The sequence below is a fragment of the Panicum virgatum genome, chromosome 9K (genome assembly GCF_016808335.1).
Source record: "Panicum virgatum strain AP13 chromosome 9K, P.virgatum_v5, whole genome shotgun sequence".
In the NCBI taxonomy this organism is placed as follows: domain Eukaryota; kingdom Viridiplantae; phylum Streptophyta; class Magnoliopsida; order Poales; family Poaceae; genus Panicum; species Panicum virgatum.
In genome coordinates, this window is record NC_053144.1 from 4129976 (window position 1) to 4135975 (window position 6000).

Sequence of the window (6000 nt, forward strand, 5' to 3'; positions counted from 1 at the left end):
GATGGGCGGGGAGATCGTAGTTCCTGAGGGGAGGCTTTTTAGATCCCGTTATGATCTCAGCGATGAGTACGGGACCATGCTTTTTGGTTCCGGCCGTCGGATTGAGGTGGCGAAAGCGCTGATTAATCTTCATTGTTCCTCCGAAGGTACGACGAAGAGGAAGAGGATTCAGAGCCTCGTTAAGACTGGGCCCAAGCCTACGGACCTTCCGAAGCCACCCGTGACGAGGGTGACTGCCTCGACGGCTGAAGCCCCGAAGGATCAGGCTCCAGCGCCGAAGGATGCGCAGCCTATTCTTGCGGTGAACATTGAGAAAGGGGAGATCTTGGTTGGTGAGACGCTGATGGTGCTCAGAGATGGAGAGGCTCCTGGAGGCTCCTCTGCTCCACCTTCGGACAAAGAGGTGGAGGCTTTAGAGGGGATGGCTTTCGACGAGTCTGGTAAGGTTCACCTACTTGGCTTTTTCCTGATTACCTAACTTGTTTGTTGCTCTCAAACGGCTTTTTACTTATGTTACTTTTTGCAGCTGTTTCGGCGTCAATGCAACAGCTCTTGGCCGTGATGCGCGGGCCTGGCACGACTGGGATTCTCCCCCCCCCCCCCCCGAGAAAGGTGAGTGGCCTTGTTTTATTTTTAGCTTCTGATCAATCTTTTAGTGTTCCCGAATGTGATTTTGTTTTTGTTTCAGAATTTAATGCAGCCGTGGCGGAGACGTCTACCTCCGACGCTGCCTTTATCGTTACCGAGTTGAGCAAGAAGCTTGCCCATGCCAACCGGATGTTATTGCAAAAGGCTAAGGCAGATGCGGATCTTCGGGAGAAAAGCGCCACCGAGAGATTGGGTCTGGCTGACAAACTGCGACGAGCTGAGGCGGAGGTTCTCGCTCTGAGAGAGGAGAACCAGCAACTGAAGGTTAAGTGCTCGAAGTTGGAGTCAACTGCTTCGGATAACGAGAAGGTTCTAGAGAGCTTTCGGAGGACCATTGAGGGGGATGCGAACGAGAAAGCTGCCCTCAAGAGTAGGATCACCGAGTTGGAGTGGGTTCAGACTAGAATGATTGAACTCGAGCGGGCCATACCCGAGGTTGCCAGACGGGCCGATGGAGTGTACCAAGAGTACAAGAAGGCTCTTGATGCCCTTGGGGTTGAGCCTTTGCCCTTGCCTGAGCCGGTCGAAGGTCTCCAAGTTTTCTTTCTGCTTTTGGACTGGTTGCTGTCGGAATTCGAGGGTCTTGGTGAGGTGATGAGCGTGGCAAATGACAACGCGGCCTCTGTTTCCTTCGAGGGGCTTGTTGGAAATCTTCTTCGTGCCGGCGCAGTTGATCTTGCCCGACTGGATGGTTTTCAGTATGTACCCTACGAAGGTTTGGCAGTAGAGGTGGAAAAAATTCAAGAGTTGAAGGCTGCATTTTTTTGAGCAGTTCTGGGAAACTTCTGGGAAGGTTGCCGTTCGGACTCTGGCGGCTGCAGCTGCTGAGGTAGGGTTGGTTTCAGCAACCTTTCGTTCTGTCTTTTGTTTGTTTTTGATTGGTTTCGTCTATTTGGTGCAGGAGGCGACTCCTGATCGGCCTTCGGAGAACAATCGAATGTCCGAGGATCGGAGATCTCCATCGAGGAATGTTGCTGCTGGTTCTTCCGGGGCTCAGGTGTAGAGATTGGTTTGTAGTTTACTTTGGTAGTTTTCTGGCAGTTTGGTCTGTAAATATTGCCATGGTGCAGGATGTGAACAATGCTATGGTATTGATGAGCTGGGAGGCTATTAGCCTTGCTTGTCCTGGATGCAGTGTTGCGGAATATTTAATCTGGTCCGGTAGAAATTCATTGTAGTGTGCAGGACCTGAATGTGACTTTCGCGATTCTTTGTAATGGCTTTTATTGCTTATCCTTCGGGTTTCTTTTTGGTGTGCATCCTTCGAGGTGCTATGATGTGCATTCTTCGAGGTGCCTTGTGGTGTGCATCCTTCGCGGTGCCGTGCGTTGCGCATCCTTAGGGTTTCTTTTTGGTGTGCATCCTTCGAGGTGCCGTGCTTTGCGCATCCTTCGAGGTGCCTTGTTGTGTGATGTGTTAGGCGTATTTGCACCTGAAGTTTGCAGAGTTGTATTGTTGTGGGGCTCTTGGAGAAAAACGTCTCCCCCTCCAGCCTTCGCTTTTTCTTGCCGAAGGACCTTTTTGGATGTAACTTGTTTTTATCCGGGGCGACGCTCGTTAGGGTGGTTCTTGAAAAAACGTCTCCCCCCTTCCTAATGAGTCGTTGCCCGGATGTATTTTTGCTGAAGTGTTTGTTGTTTCGATATAAGATTTGTTTGCCGACGAGGCAATGCGCGGAAACTTTATTTTTGGTGAAAAAACGTCTCCCCCCTTTCTTTCGCGCTGTTGTCCTCGAAGGTCTTAGTTTTTTTTGTTTTGGGTAAATCGAATGATGGATGCCAAAGGTTCTTGTGGGAAAAAAAACATTCCCCCCTTCTGGCATCCATCTTTTGATTTTTCCAAGGTAGCCTGTTGGTCTTCGTTTTGTACTTATTGTGCCCCTTTTTGTTGTTTGTTTTTGGTTCGTGTCCTTTGAAATGCCCAATGGAGTTTTTGCACTTTTTGAGCGTTTTTGCCTAAGGTTTTTTGGACCTTTTTATTGGTCGAAGCCCCTTGGCGTTTTTGCACTTGTTGTGCGTTTTTGCCGATGGTTTTTTGCTTCGGACCTTCTGAAAGGTCGAAACCCCTTGGCGTTTTTACACTTGTTGTGCCCTTGTGCCAAAGGTTTTTTGGTTCGGACCTTTTTAAAGGTCGAAGCCCCTTGGCGTTTTTGCACTTGTTGTGTGCTTGTGCCGAAGGTTTTTTGGTTCGAACCTTTTTAAAGGTCGAAGCCCCTTGGCATTTTTGCACTTGTTGTGTGCTTGTGCCGAAGGTTTTTTGGTTCGGACCTTTTTAAAGGTCGAAGCCCCTTGGCATTTTTGCACTTGTTGTGTGCTTGTGCCGAAGGTTTTTTGGTTCGGACCTTTTTAAAGGTCGAAGCACCTTGGCGTTTTTTCACTTGTTGTGTGCTTGTGCCGAAGATTTTTTTGGTTCGGACCTTTTTAAAGGTCGAAGCCCCTTGGCGTTTTTGCACTTGTTGTGTGCTTGTGCCGAAGGTTTTTTGGTTCGGACCTTTTTAAAGTTCAAAGCCCCTTGCGTTTTTTCACTTGTTGTTCTTGTGCCGAATGTTTTTTTGGTTCGGACCTTTTTAAAGGTCGAAGCCCCTTGGTGTTTTTTCAATTGTTGTGTGCTTGTGCTGAAGGTTTTTTGGTTCGGACCTTTTTAAAGGTCGAAGCCCCTTGGCATTTTTGCACTTGTTGTGTGCTTGTGCCGAAAGTTTTTTGGTTCAGACCTTTTTAAAGGTCGAAGCCCCTTGGCTATTTTGCACTTCTTGTGCATTTGTTTTGATAAGTATGCAAAGTTTGCAGATTCTGCATACTTTGCTAACTTACTATTTTGTTTAGCATGAGGATGCTTGCCGAAGCTTGCCATTTTGGCTGCTTAGGCGATTGACACTTTTTGGGGAAAATTCATTGTATTGAGATTGTTTACACTGGGTCCGCCTCGTCAAAAACCTCACCTCCTGTGCGGAGTTTCCCCTTGTGAGGAAAAGAGTACGGCCCGTTTACAATGTAAGAAATAACTGAAAATAGATGCGAGGGTCCGCAATCGCTTATAGCTTCGCGATGCGTCCTTTTTACAAGTTTAAATGTAGTACTTTTTGAGGTTGTCGGCATTCCAAGGATGCTGCAACTCATTGCCTTCGGCGTCGGACAAGTGATATGACCCTGGCCTGTTGCTTTTGATTACTAGGAATGGTCCTTCCCACTTGGGTTGAAGTTTGCCGGATGTTTCGGCATTTGGCTTCCTTTTTAGGACCCAGTCTCCGACTGCGATGTCCTTTTTCACGATTTTCTTGTCTCTCCACTTCGTGGTTTCTTGCTGATACTTTTCTAGATTTTTCGAAGCTTGTAGGATGTCTAGCTCTATGAGGTCTTTCTCCTCCGAGGGTGTGCACTCGACTTGATGGGTCACCCTTAGGCTTCGATTCTTAAGCTCCTCTGGTGTCATTGCTTCGGCACCATATAGTAGTCTGAATGGGGTGAACTTGGTGGTTCTTGATTCTGAGGTGTTGTGTGACCAGATGACCTTCGGGAGTTCATCTGCCCATTTGCCCTTTTTCTGATCAAACAAGAACTTCTTGATGCTGCCGAAGACGATGCCATTGGCCCTTTCGACAGCCCCGTTGGATTGTGGGTGGTATACCGAAGCAAAGATTACCTTCGTGCCCAGACTGTCACAGAATTCTCTGAAGAGCTGTGAATCAAACAGTTTTCCGTTATCGACGGTGATCTGTGACCACTATTATCTTGTGAGCTTCGAAATAGTGTCGAAGCTTCCGGGCAGACATGACTACTGCATATGCAATTTTTTCTAGCTCTGAGTAAAGGAGCTTCGAGCCTGCGAGAGCTTCGGATACGAAATAAACAGGTAGTTGCTTCTTTTTTCCTTCGCTCTCTCTCTCGAGCACGAGGACTGCACTGACTGCGGAGTAGGATGCTGCGATGTACAGGAGCAACACATCCTTCGGGTCAGGTGAGGTCATTTTGACCATATTCTGTAGGTGGTTTTTGAGAGCCTGGAGTGCTTTGCTTTGCTCGGGGCCCCACTCAAATTTGTTTGCGTTGTGAAGGACCTTAAAGAATGGTAGGCTTCGGTCTGCAAAGCGGGGGATGAATATGTTTAGGGCTGGAATCCGCCCTGTGAGTTTCTGTACGTCCCTGATGGACTTTGGCTCCTCCATGTTCCAAAGACCTTTTACTTTGTCAGGGTTTGCCTCGATGCCTTTGGTGGACACTAGGCATCCTAGCACCTTTCCTTTGTGAACTCCGAAGATGCACTTGTTGGGGATCAAGGACAGTCCTGCTTTTCTTAAGCTTGCGAAGGTTTCGGCCAGGTCTGCTACATGGTTGCTTCTTATTGAACTGGTTACAACAATGTCATCGACATAAGCCAGGACATTCCTTCTAAGTTGATGCTCTAAGACTACAGAAGACATTCTTGAAAAAGACTGTCCTGCATTTTTTAGTCCTTCGGGCATTCTCACGAAGTAGTAAGTGCCGAAGGGGGTTATGAAACTTGTTTTTTCTTCGTCCTCTTTCCTCATCCAAATCTGATGGCATCCGGAGAAACAATCCAGTAGAGACATCAGTTGACTGTTTGCCGCATCATCGACAACTCTATCGATTCTTGGCAGTGGGAAGTCATCCTTCGGGCAGGCTTTATTGAGGTCAGTGAAATCAATGCACATGTGCCATTTGCCATTCTTCTTTTTGACCGGCACAGTGTTTGCCAGCCATGTTGGTTATTTGACTTCTCTAATGACATTTGCATCTAGCAGTCTCTGGACCTCGGCCTTGACTGCTGCTACTTTTTCATCTGCCATTTTGCGAAGCTTCTGCTTGTTAGGCTTGATGTTTGGGTTGATGTCTAGGCAATGCTCAATGATGTCTCTGCTGACTCCCCGAAGGTCGCTGGCTGACCATGCAAAAACATCTTGATTCTTGCGGAGGAACTCGAGAGGTTCTTTCTCCTCTTCGGGCTCTAAGGTTGCATTGATAGTCACCATTTTGTCGGGTAGATGTACATCGAGGGGGACCTTCTTGACTTCACAGTCTTCTTCGAAGTTTGCTTTCTCGCTGTCCCTTTGCTGCTCTTTAAGGGTAACAGGCTTGGACTCAGTCCGAAGATTGTGGACATTTTTCTGTTTTGGGGTGTATCCCCGCTCAATGTCCCGCGCAAGTTGCTGGTCCCCGCGAACGGTGATGACCCCTGCGGGAGCTGGCTTTTTCATGTACAAGTATAGTTGATGGACGATAGCTTCGAACTTGTTGATTGTTCCTCTTCCTAAGATTGCGCGGTATGGGTACGGCATTTCTACCACATCAAAGGTGATGTGTTCTGTTCTTGCATTGGCCGTGTCTCCGAAAGACA